The sequence below is a fragment of the Petromyzon marinus genome, chromosome 65 (assembly GCF_048934315.1).
Source record: "Petromyzon marinus isolate PM22_M1 ecotype Great Lakes invasive population chromosome 65, UKy_Petmar_22M1.pri1.0, whole genome shotgun sequence".
Lineage (NCBI taxonomy): Eukaryota > Metazoa > Chordata > Hyperoartia > Petromyzontiformes > Petromyzontidae > Petromyzon > Petromyzon marinus.
The window spans coordinates 7,814,978-7,833,762 of record NC_133731.1 but is presented as its reverse complement, the minus strand read 5'-3'; positions in this window follow the sequence as shown (position 1 = coordinate 7,833,762).

Genomic DNA, 18,785 nt, shown 5'->3' with positions numbered 1-18,785 from the left:
ACTCTTTTGTTATGCTGCAGGGGGGTTTTCCGGGGGGAGGCGATGCAAGACATCAAGCAAAGACCAATTTTTTTGAAATCTAAAATGAAAACTACGAAAATGGCTGTAAAATTATAAGGTATCTAAAGTTTGACATACAGCCACTGAGAAGTGGAAATGGCTGTACAATTAAAAGGCAGCTAACGCTTGACTTGATTTATAACATCTTTCCAGTGGTTGCTCAATTTGAAACCATCCTCTCGGTTGAAGTTGTGTCTATGTTTGTATATCTGGATGGCTTCATGGACACATCTTTGGTAATAACCGGGAGGTTTGAAGAGAACTTTGGTATCAGAGAAAACAATGTCATGAGAACCCGCTGTGTTGAGACAATGATCAGCCACGGCCGAAGATCTCGTTCTGCCGTGTTTCAAATCTGATTTGTGTTCGCGGATTCGGTCAGAAATATGTCGTTTCGTCTCCCCGATATAGCAGTCACCGCAGGTACAACTCAATTTGTAAACACCGGGGTACTGTAAGTCAGGGATGACATCCTGCACGGATGGGATCAGATCACGGATTTTGTGTACTGTATTGAACCGGACCTGGATCTTGTATTTGTTAAGAATTTAGGAAATCTTTTTAGTAACGCCTGCTATGTATAGTAACGTGATGATTTTGATTGGAGTCTCAAGTGGTTGTTTCTGTATGGTGGGAGAAACAGCTTGGCGGATGGTACGGTCAGAGTATCCGTTCATCTTGAGGGCCAGATGTACATGTTTTAATTCACTGGCCAGGTGGTGTTGGTCCGAAATGCAATGGGCCCTATGGTATAACGTTTTGATGAGAGAGTTCTTTTGAGTCGGGTGGTGGTGGGACTCAGGCTTCAAGTAGGAGTCTGTGTGGGTGGACTTCCTGTAAACAGAATGTCCCAAAGATCCATCAGTCCTCCTCTCAAACAGAACATCCAAGAATGGCAGCTTGCCATCTTTCTCCACTTCCATGGTGAATTTGATGGATGGGTGTCTGTTATTGATGTGGTCTAGGAAATGATTCAATGCTGGGAGGCCATGTGGCCAAATGACGGAAGTGTCATCCACATATCTCTTCCATAGGGAAGGGCGAAGGGTGGATGTTTGGATGGCGTCCGATTCAAATTTCTCCATGAAAACATTGGCTATCACTGGTGACAAAGGGGAGCCCATAGGGGTACCCTCATTTTGTTTGTAGAAGGTGCCATTCCAAGTAAAGTAGGTGTTGGTGAGGCAGTGCCTAACCAGCGCAGGTACATCAGGGTTCAGTCCATGTTGGACCAAATCTTCAATTATTATGGTATCAGGTACTGGGACCTTGGTGAACAGAGAGACCACATCAAAGCTGACGAGGATATCGTCAGGAGATAGTCCAATGTCTTTGACCACAGAAACCAATTGGGTTGAGTTAAGTACTGCTGAGGTGGTCTTGCCAGTGACGGGAAGCAGATTATCTGACAGAAAGCGGGCTAGCTTGTAGGTAGGGGAGTTGATCATGGACACGATGGGTCGTAGTGGGGTACCTTCTTCATGGATCTTGGGAAGACCATAGAATCTGGGAGGACTCTCCTGCAATCTCATTTAATGTTAACACAAAAAAATGTCCCCTTCTGATTGGAACCACGTTGACAACATGACGGCTGCCTCTGCTGATTCACTGTCAATCAAATGCAAAGCTAACCTGGTCGCTAAATTCAACCGCCTATCAAAGAAGAACCTAGGACCACACATCACAAAACTAGACGTTAAGAAAATCGTTATTAATCAGAGTAACATCCCGATTTCGGACAACCTGAAAACAATACTGGCTAAAGGACTAAATTTTGCTGTCACCCCTAAACATATACCAGTAGAGGATATCGTCTCTCAGGTTGATGTAGCCCTCAAAGGTATAGGACACATCCAAGCAGACGTTGCGAGAACTGAGATAGCCACTATTCTTAAAAATGCTAAGAAATCCACTAGCAACATCAGCAAAAACGAGCGATCTGAACTCGCGAATTTAAAAAAGAGGGATGAAATAGTCATCCTCTCGGCCGACAAAGGCAATGCCACTGTCATTATGGATAAAAACTCATACAACAACAAAATCCAGGACCTACTCAATAGTGGGAGTTACTCAAAAATTAAAAATGATCCTACTAACAGCCTAACGATAAAAAAAACAAGATCATCACTAGTTCGACGTCCTTAATCGAACATACCAAACGTCCCTCCCTAAAACCCTCCGCTGCAAGACTTCCCAGATTCTATGGTCTTCCCAAGATCCATAAAGAAGGTACCCCGCTACGACCCATCGTGTCCACGATCAACTCCCCTACGTACAAGCTAGCCCGCTTTCTGTCAGATACTCTGCTTCCCTTCACTGGCAAGACCACCTCAGCAGTACTTAACTCAACCCAATTGGTTTCTATGGTCAAAGACATTGTACTATCTCCTGACGATATCCTCATCAGTTTTGATGTGGTCTCTCTGTTCACCAAGGTCCCAGTACCTGATACCATAACAATAATTGAAGATTTGGTCCAACATGGACTGAACCCAGAGGTACCTGAGCTGGCTAGGCACTGCCTCACCAACACTTACTTTACTTGGAATGGTACTTTCTACAAACAAAATGAGGGTACCCCTATGGGCTCCCCCTTGTCACCAGTGATAGCCAATGTTTTCATGGAGAAATTTGAATCAGACGCCATCCAAACATCCAACCTTCGCCCTTCCCTATGGAAGAGATATGTGGATGACACTTTCATCATTTGGCCACATGGCCTCCCAGCATTGAACCATTTCCTAGACCACATTAATTCCAGACACCCATCCATCAAATTCACCATGGAAGTGGAGAAAGATGGCAAGCTGCCATTCTTGGATTTTCTGATTGAGAGGAGACCTGATGCTCACTGGGGCATTCTGTCTACAGGAAGCCCACCCACACAGATTCCTACTTGAAGCCTGAGTCCCACCACCACCCGACTCAAAAGAACTCTCTCATCAAAACGTTATACCATAGGGCCCATTGCATTTCGGACCAACACCACCTGGCCAGTGAATTAAAACATGTACATCCGGCCCTCAAGATGAACGGATACTCTGACCGTACCATCCGCCAAGCTGTTTCTCCCACCATACAGAAACAAACACTTGAGACTCCGATCAAAATCATCACGTTACCATACATAGCAGGCATTACTAAAAAGATTTCCAAAATTCCTAACAAACACAAGATCCAGGTCCGCTTCAATACAGTACACAAAATCCGTGATCTGATCCCATCCGTGAAGGATGTCATCCCTGACTTACAGTACCCCGGTGTTTACAAATTGAGTTGTACCTGCGGTGACTGCTATATCGGGGAGATGAAACGACATATTTCTGACCGAATCCGCGAACACAAATCAGATTTGAAACACGGCAGAACGAATTTTTCGGCCGTGGCTGATCATTGTTTCAACACAGCGGGTTCTCATGACATTGTTTTCTCCGATACCAAAGTACTATGCAAACCTCCCGGTTATTACAAAAGATTTGTCCATGAAGCCATCCAGATATACAAACATAGACACAACTTCAACCGAGAGGATGGTTTCAAATTGAGCAACCACTGGAAAGATGTTATAAATCAAGTCAGACGTTAGCTGCCTTTTAATTGTACAGCCATTTCCACTTCTCAGTGGCTGTATGTCAAACTTTAGCTACCTTATAATTTTACAGCCATTTTCGTAGTTTTCATTTTTAGTTTCAAAAAATTGGTCTTTGCTTGATGTCTTGCATCGCCTCCCCCCGGAAAACCCCCCTGCAGCATAACAAAAGGGTTGTTTACCCGCTTTTGTGCAGTTTAACAAAAGGCGGCCTAACTCAGCCCACCCACCCACGTCCCTTTCTGCCCCCCCCCCCCCCCTGACCTATATATAATCCAAGTCGTCTCGCAACTGTGCACTTGACACAGATATTCTGCTGTGACTGTTCCACCTGAAGACGGAAGCTTGTGTTGCCTCCGAAACGTCGTGATTTAATTGTTCTCTTTTATTTTATTTTACCTACGTGACTTTACCGAAAAACACAAAAAGTATAATCGTCAGAACGTTCGTTTTAGATCCGACGAGGAATCCGATGAGCTATGAAGCTCTTGTCTACGTACGGGCGGTGCCGAATCCCCTTTCTCTCCTCTCCCCTTCATCACCCCCCCCTTCTCCGTCCTTTCTGTAAGTTCTCCCCCCCACCCTTCCCCCCACCCTCCCCCCCACCCTACCCCCGCACCGTCCCCCACCCTACCCCCCCACCGTGCCCCCACCATCCCGTAGGGAGGCTAGCCTGCCTTCAATCCATCTTGGGTTTAACCAGGCTGGATTGTGTGAGGAGCTCTTTTCATCTTTTCATCGGTTGCGTAACGCTGTGTGGAAGCTACCTGGTCTGTCGCTCCTTACTAAGCTGCAGGTCTTCTCGGCCACGGTCATTCCCTCCCTTCTCTACGCTTGCGAAATGTCGACCCCCTTAATGGAACATCTTCGCCGGTTAGAAACATTTAGGCTAGCCTGCCTACGATCCATCCTGGGTTTAACCAGGCTGGATTGTGTGAGGAGCTCACACATCCTTGAAAGATCTGGGCAAGGTCCCATCGGTGAGCTCCTCCGGCAGGCAAGGCTGCGTTGGGTGGGTCATAGTTCCTAGTTCCATTTATTTGGTATAGCCCTGTGAGCCATTCGGCTTTTGAATCGGGTGCAACCGCAACAAACAAAAAAACAAAAACATGAACAAGAAAACATGTTAAAGTGACTTTGTGTGACTGTGCAAACAGAAAATCCAGGAAAAAACATCAAAATTTTCCTGAAATAGCACCGTACACCAACGCTGTGTTCAAAAATCCCGGTGGGATGCAAGTCAAACAACAACAACAACCACAATACAACTAAGATTAAGGCCATCAGTCTAACTCTGTGCTACAATAAACAAAAACATGACCAATCTAAAAAAACGTTTTTGAAATCACCAAAATAAAAGCCATAAATGCAATGTAACAGTGATCATAGGGACTGTGACCGAATTTTTAACAATAAACTACATAAATAACATGTAACACCAAACCCTAGAGCCATATTTTAGGCCACTGAATAGCAGTGGCAGCTAGGGGTGTACAACTCCTCTAGAGCAGTTTGAGTGCAGATCTCATAGGTAGTGATTCAAGTTGCAGTTTATTAGCAATAGCATTCCAGACCATGGGGGCATCAATAGCAAAGGCCCTTCCTCCGGTTTTTGTACGGCAATAGGGAATGTGAAGCTGGTAAATGAGTGAAGACCTGAGGTCAAATTTGTTCTTTGAAACAGAGTGGAGATCCAGTAGGTAGTCTGCGGATTTTTTTGTAAGTACATCGTGAATAAATAAGATCTGGTGCCGTCGAACATTAAGAGATGTTAAGTTTGACCCAATGTAGAGATCACAGTGGTGAGTTATGATAGATGGAATCAAGCTTCTTCAGTACAGTAATTGGGGCTGATTTATACACGATGTCACAGTAGTAAAGTAGAGGCAGTATGGTAGCTTTTATCAATTCCAAACGGAACATTGGGGGGGAAGCAGTGCTTGTGTCGATACAGAAAACCAATTTTTATTTTTGTCTTTTTACCAATATAATAAATGTGATCTTCAAAATTTAGTTTTGAATCCAGGATGACCCCAAGATACTTATAGATCTTGACTTGCTCTATTTGATAATTATTTAAGGAATGTAATTGGGGAAAAATAGCTTCCTACTTTTGTCCCGGTGAGAAGCATAGCACCTTGGTTTTGGAGGTATTCAGGACTAGTTTAAGAGCAACTAGCTGATGTTGTAGTTTGTTGAAATCACCCTGGAGCTTAGCAATCACGTCATCCGGAGAGTGGCCAGAAGTAATCAGTATCGTGTCATCTGCAAAAAGATTTACCCTGGAATGATCCAGGTCAGTGCCCAAGTCATTTACATAAAGAGAGAACAAGAGGGGGCCGAGGATGGAACCCTGTGGAACCCCTTTTGTTACCTTAACACTGTCATGTAGCCCGCATGCCCTGCCACCGCATGCCGAAACAGCTTTTGTTCGGCCGGATCGAAGGGGCTAAACGGGCGCGGCACGGGCTAGAGAAGAGATGGAGTGATGTGGTACAGGAGGATGTGGAGCTGAGTGGACTTGCCGATGACTGGTACCAGCGGTGTCAAGATCGGCCTCTGTGGAGGAGGCTCGTGAAGGACGCTACTGGGCAGTTGGGGGCAGTCGCCCTCCAAGAACAACGGAGTGCTAAGGAGCGACGCTCACAACAATGAGCGGAGCGCCGGGTGACTAAAGCACAGCAGGTTGGCACAGTAGGGGGCACAGGTGGTGCATCAGCCAGTCATCTCAATCATCTCAGTCAGTCGACCCGTGGCACCGGGGTCTGCCCCGTGACCTCCTGCCAGCGGGCGTTCGACACTTCACGTGGCCTCAAGGTGCACATGGCCTGGCACAAGCGTCGTCGTGGTGACGTCACCGCCACTGTGGCGAATGGCGGTTGTTGTTGTTGTGTGTCTGTGTGTGTGTGTGCGTGCGAGCTCTATTTTTGTAGAGAATCGTCACGAGGCCGTGGTGACTTCTGAGTCGCGAGCCACGGCCTGGTGGCTCTTCTCTCAGCTCCCCCTCCATGTGCTTCGTTGCATTGCAGCGCACGCGGAGTGCGATCATGCGCAGGGAAGGGGGGTGGAGGTGGTCGATCGCACACCCTTTGAGGATCACCAACGCATTGTGCTCAGATTCATTTAACATTCCAGTATTTGAGGGCCTTAAATGGACTTTCCCCTCCGCGCGACATTCACGACCTCCTTGAGCCAACGAATAGATTCCATGGAGATGCTCGGATGGCCCATTGCTCACTGCAGTGCCGGATGAAGCTCGTGCGGGGCCTGTAGCAGTTGATGTTATAAAGGGGCCCTAAACAAACAAAAAAAACACGTACATATTAAAACACAAATTGTTATTCTTAGTTCTTTCGGTAAAGTCACGTTGAAGGGAAACAATAAAATAATAAAATATATATAACAATAAAAATTCTCACGACGTTTCGAACATAACACAAACGGTCGTCTGTGTTATGGTCGAAACGTCGTGAGAATTTTTTTATTGTTTTATATATTTTTTTATTATTTTAGTGTTTCCCTTCAACGTGACTTTACCAAAAGAACTAAGAATATGAATTACTGTAGTCACGAAAGCTTTAAATCAAAATTTTACACAAATTGTTGTTTACTTGCGTAATTTTATTTTTTTTGATTCGCTATACAGCCCAGATAATGCGACAAATCGGTAACCCATTCGTTCATAAACGTTGAAGGCGGTATAGTACTATAGTAATCGAGTAAGTGCAGAATCACCGAACCGGAATTGATAGCTTGAAAGCATTTAGCGCGGGGCCCTTGAAAGTGCGGGGCCCGTAGCTACTACTACACGTGTAGCTACTACATGTGTAACTACTGCATGTGTAGCTACTACTACACATGTAGTAGCTACTACTACACATGTAGCTACTACTACACATGTAGCTACTACTACACATGTAGTAGCTACATGTGTACTACACATGTAGCTACTACTACACATGTAGCTACTACTACACATGTAGCTACTACTACACATGTAGTAGCTACTACACATGTAGCTACTACTACACGTGTAGCTACTACATGTGTAACTACTGCATGTGTAGCTACTACTACACATGCAGCTACTACACATGTAGCTACTACTACACATGTAGCTACTACTACACATGTAGCTACTACTACACATGTAGCTACTACATGTGTAACTACTGCATGTGTAGTAGCTACTACCACATGTATAGTAGTAGCTACTACTATACATGTGGCAGTGTGGAGGGTGTGGGAGGTCAACGTTAGGCGGACACGCGCACGGAGTGAGCTCAATAGATAAACGAAGAGGGGGGAAGGGGGGGCTAATAATATTTTAAAGAAAATTTCCGTCCCATTCCCATCGCCACTTCAGAAGAAGAAGGCGAACGAGTGACACCGACGCCCTCCCCGCCTCCTCAAAGGGCACTCGGCTTGTGTTGTTCGGGAGGCGTACGGGAAACAGGGATTTCCTCGTCCGCGGTTCTATTAAGAGGTCCGACTAAACCTTTCTCAATATTTGGCTCGCGTTGTCACGATGACCAAAAACAAACACGCGCGCACACGCACGCCATAAAAAAAAACATCTCTGGGGGGGGTGGGAGGTTGTCGTGTGTGTGTGTTGGAGTCTGGTTGTTACCCACACGGCCTAATCTCGCTCGCTCTCTCTTGATTGATGATTTGTTTCCGTGCGTGATTAATCAAGCCTACGTGTTAAAGCGGCCATCAGATTTATATTACAATAATAAATACCCCACGAAACTTTCCACTAAATTTGAGATTCAATTACAAGCCGTCCGCACCAGCGCGTTAAGGGAGCCTCGCGCACACTCGCACGCCATTGGCACTGCCGCGAGTTTGACGTTGGGAGATGTCTCGAGAAATGTGTTCTGTTGAGAATCCTGCCCCAAAGATGATGCGTATCTGTGCGTTGGTGTGAGAGGGTGAGTGAGTGGGTGAGTGAGTGAGTAGATGGGTGGGTGAGTGAGTGGATGGGTGAATGGGTGAGTGGATGGGTGGGTGAGTGAGTGGGTGAGTGAATGGGTGAGTGAGTGGATGGGTGGGTGAGTGAGTGGGTGAGTGGGTGTGTGGGTGAGTGGGTCAGTGAGTGGGTGAGTGAGTGGGTGAGTGTGTGGGTGAGTGAGTGGGTGAGTGTGTGGGTGAGTGAGTGACTGGGTGAGTGTGTGGGTGAGTGAGTGGACGTGTGGGTGAGTGACTGGGTCAGTGTGTGAGTGTGTGGGTGAGTGTGTGGGTGAGTGAATAAGTGACTGGGTTAGTAAATGACTGGGTAAGCGAGTGGGTGTGTGGGCGGGTGAGCGAGTGAGCGAGTGGGTGTGTGGGTGAGTGGGTCAGTGAGTGTGTGAGTGAGTGGGTGGGCGAGTGGGTGTGTGTGGGTGGGTGAGTGACTGGGTGAGTGTGTGGGTGAGTGAGTGGGTGAGTGTGTGGGTGAGTGACTGGGTGAGTGTGTGAGTGAGTGAGTGGGTGAGTAAGTGAGTGGATGTGTGGGTGAGTGGGTGTGTGTGTGTGAGTGTGTGAGTGAGTGAATAAGTGACTGGGTTAGTGAATGACTGGGTGAGCGAGTGGGTGTGTGGGTGAGTGGGTGTCCGAGTGGGTGTGTGGGTGAGTGGGTCAGTGAGTGGGTGAGTGACTGGGTGTGTGGGTGAGTGTGTGAGTGGATGTGTGGGTGGGTGTGCGAGTGAACGAGTGGAGTAAATCGGTCCGTGCTGGATCATCAATTGCCACGACGCCTGCTGCACTCTGAGCTCTGTACTGGGTGCGACGGCGGGATGGGAACCACGTGCTCCACCCTAGATTTATAAGCAGCTGGAGCAGCAGCTGCAGCAGCAGGGCTACAGCTGTTGCAGATCCTCCTGCCCGCTTCACCAAACTCCACCGTCTTTCTCACTGCCCATTGAACGGCCATTCAAGGTGAATGAGTGGAAAGTTACTGGATTGGGAATAACACATCGCCTTCACCACCTCCTAGTGGCAGGCTGATGCGCAGGGTCAGCTGCCCCTGGGGGTGCCCCTAGGCTACACCACACAGCAATCATCGCCCCCCTCCCTCCCCTACTGGCAGACTGATGCTGCCCGCCTGCGGGATATGTGCTGGGTCACCTTGTGCCTCACAGGGGCAGCTGCCCCTGGGGGTGCCCTTTTCAAACGCGTCTCGTAGCAAGTCGCTGATGTAGCTGCTGTGATCGTGAGAGGTACCGTGGGAGTGGTCTTTCGGGTTGGGAAATATGTTATGGGTCGCCGGTAGGACTTGAAGTAGGTGTCACAGCTGCAGACACAGGTCACAGCGAGGGGTGCACTCGATGTGGTATGCCGGGTTCTAAAGTGTGTTCCTGTTCGCTGTAGGCTGGAGTAGGTGACACAGCTGCAGACATAGCGAGTTATGTACTCGATGTGGGTGTGGATTGAATCCCCTTCGGCTGCCCCGCGCCCGTTAGGTAGCAGGCAATGGATTTGTTTTGCGAGATGCGTGCAACATTGAACAACGATTATCACAACAGCAACAACAACAATTGTCAACTTGTAACGCGCACAGCATTTGAGAGGACGACTCGGAGGCGCGAGGAGGAACCACAGACAATTGCCCAAGCTCTGAAGCTCCTCTATCTATGAAGGTGTTGTCGGCCAATCGATGAGTGCGTGTTCTCGCGCACGTGGAAGGAAACCCGGAGCGCCCGGAGGAAAACCCCACGCGTGCGGGCGAGGGGGCAACGCTCGATCCCCGCACAGGTGGGGGAGATGGAGATTATTCCACGCTCTGCTGTGCCACCTTCTCTTGGCACTGCCAGGGGGTGCGACCCCTCTTCGACGCCCACGCACGAGCAGGGGAAGGCAGTTCCACAAAATCTGTATCTACATATATATAAAAGGGAAATTTGTGAATTATGTGTGTCTGTTGGAAATGTTTAGCATACTTCCCGACATGCAACAAACTTGAAATTCGGCATGTGGGTAGCTTCCAGACTGTACACAATGCAAAAAGTATAAAAATAGACGTTTGCATTTGGGGGGGGGAGGGGGGTTGTGCAATAATGGATATATTTTGCATGGCAAGTGGGCGGTGACGTCACATCTGTGATGTCACCCGCATGCGGAAGGGTCACGCAGTGTGCCTTCTGACGTCACGCCGTGTGCCTGCTGACGTCACGCAGTGTACCTGCTGACGTCACGCATTCCCCCCCCCCCACCCTCCGCGTAGGCCGTGTATTAATCCAAGGCAAGAATCTAAGTCTCGGGCGAAGCCGGGCAGTTAAAGCTCGTTATGTATAAAATGAGTTTGTCAATGTAGATGATGATGATTTAAAAGTGCATAGCTCTTGTTACTTCCTGATAAAGGAATGCAAGAGCGTTCCAGACGGCCGCATCATCAACATCAACACCACCGCCATCACCACCATCATGATGTCCTGTATGTTGAACATCCTTCGGCACCGTACGTAGCCAACCGTGCTGATCGGAGGTACGGGGGATGGACAACAAACTAAACACAACAACAACAAGCAGTTATGGAGAAACGAGTTTGTCAATCTAGGTGATGATGATTTAAAAGTGCGTAGCTGCCCAGTGACTTCCTAATAGCGGAAGGGAAGAGCGTTCCAGACGGCCCGCAGAAGCAGCGCATCTGAAAGCGCCATTCGACGACGATGATGATGATGGAGATGATGATGATGACGGTGATGATGACGACGCTGATGATGATGACGACGGTGATGATGACCGTGATTATGACGACGGTGATGATGATGACGGTGATGATGACGACGGTGATGATGATGGTGATGATGGTGGCCACCGCATTTGTTCAATGGTCAGCCAAAATCCGCCGCTGCCGCTGCTGCTGCTGCCAGGCTGTGCGTGATCCACCCGCAGCTGTCAAGCCACGCGGTTTAGCCCGTGTCCTTGTGCAGGGAAACTGTGTTCAGGTCCATTACGGCGTTACAGACGTTTCAATGTGGGCAACAACATTATTGTTGTCTATTTGTGTGTGTCTCTCCCTTGTGATGATGGGACTTTGTAGGATGAACGTTGAGATTTATAAGGGTCACGAGCTGACCAATAAGATCTGACTTGGTCTGGAACAAAGTCGGGCACTGATAAGGGGTTAGCAGATATATAGTGGTGAGTGTAGTGGTGAGTGTACTAGTGGTGAGTGTACTAGTGGTGAGTGTAGTGGTGAGTGTACTAGTGGTGAGTGTACTAGTGGTGAGAGTAGCTGTGGTGAGTGTACTAGTGATGAGTGTACTAGTGGTGAGAGTAGCTGTGGTGAGTGTACTAGTGATGAGTGTACTAGTGGTGAGTGTAGTGATGAGTGTACTAGTGGTGAGTGTACTAGTGATGAGTGTACTCGTGATGAGTGTACTAGTGGTGAGTGTATTAGTGGTGAGTGTAGTGATGAGTGTACTAGTGGTGAGTGTAGTGGTGAGTGTAGTGATGAGTGTACTAGTGGTGAGTGTACGAGTGGTGAGTGTACTAGTGGTGAGTGTTGTGGTGAGTGTACTAGTGGTGAGTGTACTAGTGAGTGTACTAGTGGTGAGAGTAGCTGTGGTGAGTGTAGTAGTGGTGAGTGTACTAGTGTTGAGTGTACTAGTGGTGAATGTATTAGTGGTGAGTGTGCTAGTGATGAGTGTACTAGTGATGAGTGTACTAGTGGTGAGTGTACTAGTGGTGAATGTAGTGGTGAGTCTAGTGGTGAGTGTACTAGTGATGAGTGTACTAGTGGTGAGTGTACCAGTGGTGAGTGTAGTAATGGTGAGTGTAGTAGTGGTAAGTGTACTAGTGATGAGTCTACTAGTGTTGAGTGTACTAGTGGTGAGTGTACTAGTGGTGAGTGTAGTGGTGAGTGTACTAGTGGTGAATGTATTAGTGGTGAGTGTGCTAGTGATGAGCGTACTAGTGATGAGTGTACTAGTGGTGAGTGTAGTGGTGAGTCTAGTGGTGAGTGCACTAGTGATGAGTGTACTAGTGGTGAGTGTACCAGTGGTGAGTGTAGTGGTGAGTGTACGTGTGGTGAGTGTACAAGTGGTGAGTGTAGTGGTGAGTGTACTAGTGGTGAGTGTACTAGTGGTGAGTGTACTAGTGGTGAGTGTAGTGATGAGTGTACTAGTGGTGAGTGTACTAGTGGTGAGTGTAGTGGTGAGTGTACTAGTGGTGAGTGTACTAGTGGTGAATGTAGTAATGAGTGTACTAGTGGTGAGTGTAGTGGTGAGTGTACTAGTGGTGTAGTAGTGGTGAGTGTGCTAGTGATGAGTGCTACTAGTGGTGAGTGTAGTAGTGATGAGTGTAGTGGTGAGTGTAGTAGTGAGTGTAGTAGTGGTGAGTGTAGTAGTGGTGTGTGTACTAGTAGTGAGTGTACTAGTGATGAGTGTAGTAGTGGTGAGTGTAGTAGTGAGTGTGTGTAATAGTGGTGAGTGTAGTGGTGAGTGTACTAGTGGTGAGTGTACTAGTGGTGAGTGTACTAGTGGTGAGTGTAGTAGTGGTGAGTGTACTAGTGATGAGTGTACTAGTGGTGAGTGTACTAGTGATGAGTGTATTAGTGGTGAGTGTAGTGATGAGTGTACTAGTGGTGAGTGTAGTGACGAGTGTACTAGTGGTGAGTGTACTAGGGCTGAGCGTACTAGTGGTGAGTGTATTAGTGGTGAGTGTAGTGAGGCGTGTACTAGTGATGAGTGTACTAGTGGTGAGTGTAGTGGTGAGTGTACTAGTGATGAGTGTACTAGTGGTGAGTGTAGTGATGAGTGTACTAGTGGTGAGTGTACTAGTGGTGAGTGTACTAGTGGTGAGTGTAGTGATGAGTGTACTAGTGCTGAGTGTACTAGTGGTGAGTGTAGTGGTGAGTGTACTAGTGGTGAGTGTACTAGTGGTGAGTGTAGTAATGAGTGTACTAGTGGTGAGTGTAGTGGTGAGTGTACTAGTGGTGTAGTAGTGGTGAGTGTGCTAGTGATGAGTGCTACTAGTGGTGAGTGTAGTAGTGATGAGTGTAGTGGTGAGTGTAGTAGTGAGTGTAGTAGTGGTGAGTGTAGTAGTGGTGTGTGTACTAGTAGTGAGTGTACTAGTGATGAGTGTAGTAGTGGTGAGTGTCGTAGTGAGTGTGTGTAATAGTGGTGAGTGTAGTGGTGAGTGTACTAGTGGTGAGTGTACTAGTGGTGTGTGTACTAGTGGTGAGTGTACTGGTGGTGAGTGTACTAGTGATGAGTGTACTAGTGGTGAGTGTACTAGTGATGAGTGTATTAGTGGTGAGTGTAGTGATGAGTGTACTAGTGGTGAGTGTAGTGATGAGTGTACTAGTGGTGAGTGTACTAGTGGTGAGTGTACTAGTGGTGAGTGTAGTGATGAGTGTACTAGTGGTGAGTGTACTAGTGGTGAGTGTACTAGTGGTGAGTGTAGTGGTGAGTGTACTAGTGGTGAGTGTACTAGTGGTGAGTGTAGTGGTGAGTGTACTAGTGGTGAGTGTACTAGTGGTGAGTGTAGTGGTGAGTGTAGTAGTGATGAGTGTACTAGTGGTGAGTGTAGTGGTGAGTGTACTAGTGGTGAGTGTACTAGTGGTGAGTGTAGTGGTGAGTGTACTAGTGGTGAGTGTACTAGTGGTGAGTGTAGTGATGAGTGTACTAGTGGTGAGTGTACTAGTGGTGAGTGTACTAGTGGTGAGTGTAGTGGTGAGTGTAGTAGTGGTGAGTGTACTAGTGGTGAGTGTACTAGTGGTGAGTGTACTAGTGGTCAATGCACTAGTGGTGAGTGTAGTGATGAGTGTACTAGTGGTGAGTGTACTAGTGGTGAGTGTACTAGTGGTGAGTATAGTGGTGAGTGTACTAGTGGTGAGTATAGTGGTGAGTGTTTGTAATAAGGTAGGTTACTCTTCAGAGTTGCGAGGGATGTCCACCAACCCTCGCCGCCGCTGCTGCCTCAACAGCCCTGTATCAGAGCCACGTGTAGCGGCAGCAGTAGCAGCAGTAGCAGCAGCGTCGTAGTCACCACCACGACCAGCCAGCTGCAGACTACATTGCATGCTCTCGTGACAACTAAAACACAGTGACCTCCTTCATGTTACTGCTTGCTGGGGCGTTGTCGCTGCTACGTTAACGCAAACTTTTTTTTAATTGAAAACAACCCTCAAGGATATTGGTCAATAACATAACGGCCTTAACTGAATTATATATGTGGTCGGCGACGTTTCAGACAATGGTCCTTCTTCAGAACAGGTGCATAAAGAGACCGAGTGGACGATGATACGATTTGGAGACTTTATGGGGGTGGTCTGATGCGAGTTACAATTGTTAACTGGTTTACCGATTACAATTGTTTTAATTGGGGTATCAATAATTACCACTTTAAAGGGTTATAATACAGGAAAAATGATCGGTGGTGTTTCGTGAAATGAGCCATGTTCGTGTGTGTGTGTACTGTCATTGTCTGTGACATCCCCGGATTATACAGGGTGGCCCGAAAGTCAGGACACATAGGGTTATCGTTATACAGGGTGGCCCGAAAGTCAGGACACATAGGGTTATCGTTATACAGGGTGGCCCGAAAGTCAGGACACATAGGGTTATCGGTATACTGGGTGGCCCGAAAGGATGGCCCAAAAGTCCTGACGTTTATATAGGGTCTGGTAGGTATATAGAGTCAGGAAGTTTATATAGGGTCAGGGAGGTTTATATTGGATCGAGGTTTATATAGGGTCAAGTAAGTGTATATATGGTCAGATGAGTCTATATAGGGCCAGGTAGGTTTGTATAAAGTCAGTGAGGTTTACATAGGGTCAGGTATGTTTATATATGATCAGGGAGATTTATGTAGGGTCAACGAGGTCTATATAGGGTCAGGTAAGTTTATATAGGGCCAGGGAGGTTTATATAGGGTTGGGTAGGTTTATATAGGGTCAAGGAGGTTTATATAGGGTCGGGTAGGTTTGTATAGGGTCACGGAGGTTTATATAGGGTCAAGGAGACTTATGTGGTGGGACAGGAACCAGAAGAGAACGTCGGTAAGGCAACACAATATTTATTTAACTACACTGAGTACAAGGTCCCTAACACAAATGGGTAATGGCCCTTTCCACCCGATACCCAGGGAGGCGTGGCCTCCATTGCCTCCTAACACTGGGACCACGCTCGCTCTGAGGCCTCCAGCTATGGGCCCTCGGGGAGGCCCAGCTGGCCTCACTGAGCTCCGGCCCTTAGAGGGACAACGGAGCTTAGGGCCCAGGGTCCTATCTTCAGCTCCGTCTTCGCTCTTCGGCTTGGAGGTGACTGAGCCGGACCCTTCAGAGGTCCGTGGCTTGCTCCGCCCTAGCCACGCCTCCCTTTCAGAAGCTTCTGGGAGGTGACATCATCCCCCAATGCCCCCTCCCGGGGTTTCGGGGATTTGTGTCCCAGGATCTGTTTTCCCAGGGATTGGCATTGGCCTCTTGGGCCATGGTCCTTGACACTGGCGTGATCCCGCTTCCACCCCCTGTTGACGAGAAGGGGGCGCTACCCGCTAACAGCATTGAGGAGTGCTGATTAATACCCCTACACTTATAAAGGGTCAGCCCTTACAGTTCCCCGGGAGATCAGCAGGTGGCAGCAGCGTATAACGAGGGATTGTTGGTCTCGTGGCGAATGCAGCTGATGGGGGACAATGTGAATAACGATTAACTAAGCAGAAGTGAATTGATTCAGCACCATTGGTTCGACAACAAGCGAAACCTCCCTGTCTGTTTGTGACATTCACTGACTCATCAGCAGCAGAGGCAGGTCTGCTTGAACCATTGGTTCGACAACAAGCGAAACCCCCCTGTCTGGTTGCGACATTCACTGACTCATCAGCAGCAGACAAGCTTGCAACGAATCGTCGACTTCACCTCTTCCGATGCAGGTAGCAGCATTGCTCATCATGTCTCGTGGCCAAATTGTCTCCGATGCTCCATGGCTCAGCCCGAGGCGCCGTCGCCTGCCCGAGCCCCGTGGCTCTGAGTCTCATCCCGAGCTATTGTGACCCTTTGACGTGTAGGTGTTGCCCTTTGTTCGCCTTTTGGCGTTGTCCTCCGGTCTGCTAACACTTGTGGTGGCGGTGGTGGCGGTGGTGGGACAATGCCACACAGGAGGCTGTTCTAGCTCTGGTTTCGGCCAATCGGTTTCAAGGACAATGAGTAACGTTGTCATCAAAAAGCGCGTTTGCTCGTGTGTGTGTGTCCTGTGCGGCGTGGGGAGCGGTGGTGTAGTGGTTAGCGCTACGCTGCGCTCACGGCCAACACCGGTGACGATTATCTGAACCGGTCTTGGGCCTCCCCTAGGTCGACTCAGCCTCAAATTAGTACCTGGTGCGATGTGTAAACATCGCCGCGAGGCAGATTTGGTGTTCGAACATCTTTAAGACATCTCGCGTGGTCTTGGTGGTGAGGGTGACGCCTATTGTGATTGTCACCATATTGTAGTCTTGGTGGTGAGGGTGACGCCTATTGTTATTGTTACCATATTGTAGTCTTGGTGGTGAGGGTGACGCCTATTGTGATTGTCACCATATTGTAGTCTTGGTGGTGAGGGTGACGCCTATTGTGATTGTCACCATATTGTAGTCTTGTTGGTGAGGGTGACGCCTATTGCTATTGTCACCATATTGTAGTCTTGGTGGTGAGGGTGACGCCTATTGTGATTGTCACCATATTGTAGTCTTGGTGGTGAGGATGACGCCTATTGTGATTGTCACCATATTGTAGTCTTGGTGGTGAGGGTGACGCCTATTGTGATTGTCACCATATTGTAGTCTTGGTGGTGAGGATGACGCCTATTGTGATTGTCACCATATTGTAGTCTTGGTGGTGAGGGTGACGCCTATTGTGATTGTCACCATATTGTAGTCTTGGTGGTGAGGGTGACGCCTATTGTGATTGTCACCATATTGTAGTCTTGGTGGTGAGGGTGACGCCTATTGTGATTGTCACCATATTGTAGTCTTGGTGGTGAGGGTGACGCCTATTGTGATTGTCACCATATTGTAGTCTTGGTGGTGAGGTTGACGCCTATTGTGATTGTCACCATATTGTAGTCTTGGTGGTGAGGGTGACGCCTATTGTTATTGTCACCATATTGTAGTCTTGGTGGTGAGGGTGACGCCTATTGTTATTGTCACCATATTGTAGTCTTGGTGGTGAGGGTGACGCCTATTGTGATTGTCACCATATTGTAGTCTTGGTGGTGAGGGTGACGCCTATTGTTATTGTCACCATATTGTAGTCTTGGTGGTGAGGGTGACGCCTATTGTTATTGTCACCATATTGTGACCAACGCGGCCATCCAGCGGTTATAGTGACAGGTGGGGGGAAAGGGATGTAAATCAGTGTCTGTAATTACTCTTTGGTTCTATTCGGTAAAGTCACGTAGGTAAAAATAAAATAACAAAAAATCACGACGTTTCGGCCACAACACAAGTGGCCTTCATCAGGTGAAGGGACTGGACTGTCCAGAGGACAGCGTTGGAGTGAAGACAGCAAGCCCAGGTCGCGACCTTTAAGCTGTGTGGGAGGAAACAAAAAAACGCCTTGACAAAGGAATTAGCATAACAATGATGTACTGGATCGGCATGGTGGGGGGGGGGGGGGAGTTTACATAATGTTGGTGTGAAGGGAAATAAGCTGCTGTGAAAGTTTGGAATACCACTACTTGAATAAATATACTGTACCATTGAAAATTAGTTTAATGTTTGGTTTGATTTAGAACATCTTTCCAATGATTGCTTAATTTGAAACCATCCTCTCGGTTGAAATTTTGTCTGTGTTTGTAAATCTGAATTGCCTCGTGGACAAATCTCTGATAAAAAAAACCCGTGGGTTTGCAGAGAACCTTGGTATCGGAGAAAACTATATCGTGATCACCCACAGCGTTGTAACAGTGTGATCAGCTACGGCAGAAGAATTCGTTCTGCCGTGTTTCAAATCTGATTTGTGCTCGCGAATTCGGTCAGAGACATGTCGTTTCGTCTCCCTGATATAGCAGTCACCACCGGTGCAGCTCAGTTTGTAAACCCCGGGGTACTGTAAGTCAGGAACGACTGGGCTTGCTGTCTTCACTCCAACGCTGTCCTCTGGACAGTCCAGTCCCTTCACCTGATGAAGGTCACTTGTGTTGTGGCCGAAACGTCGTGATTTTTTGTTATT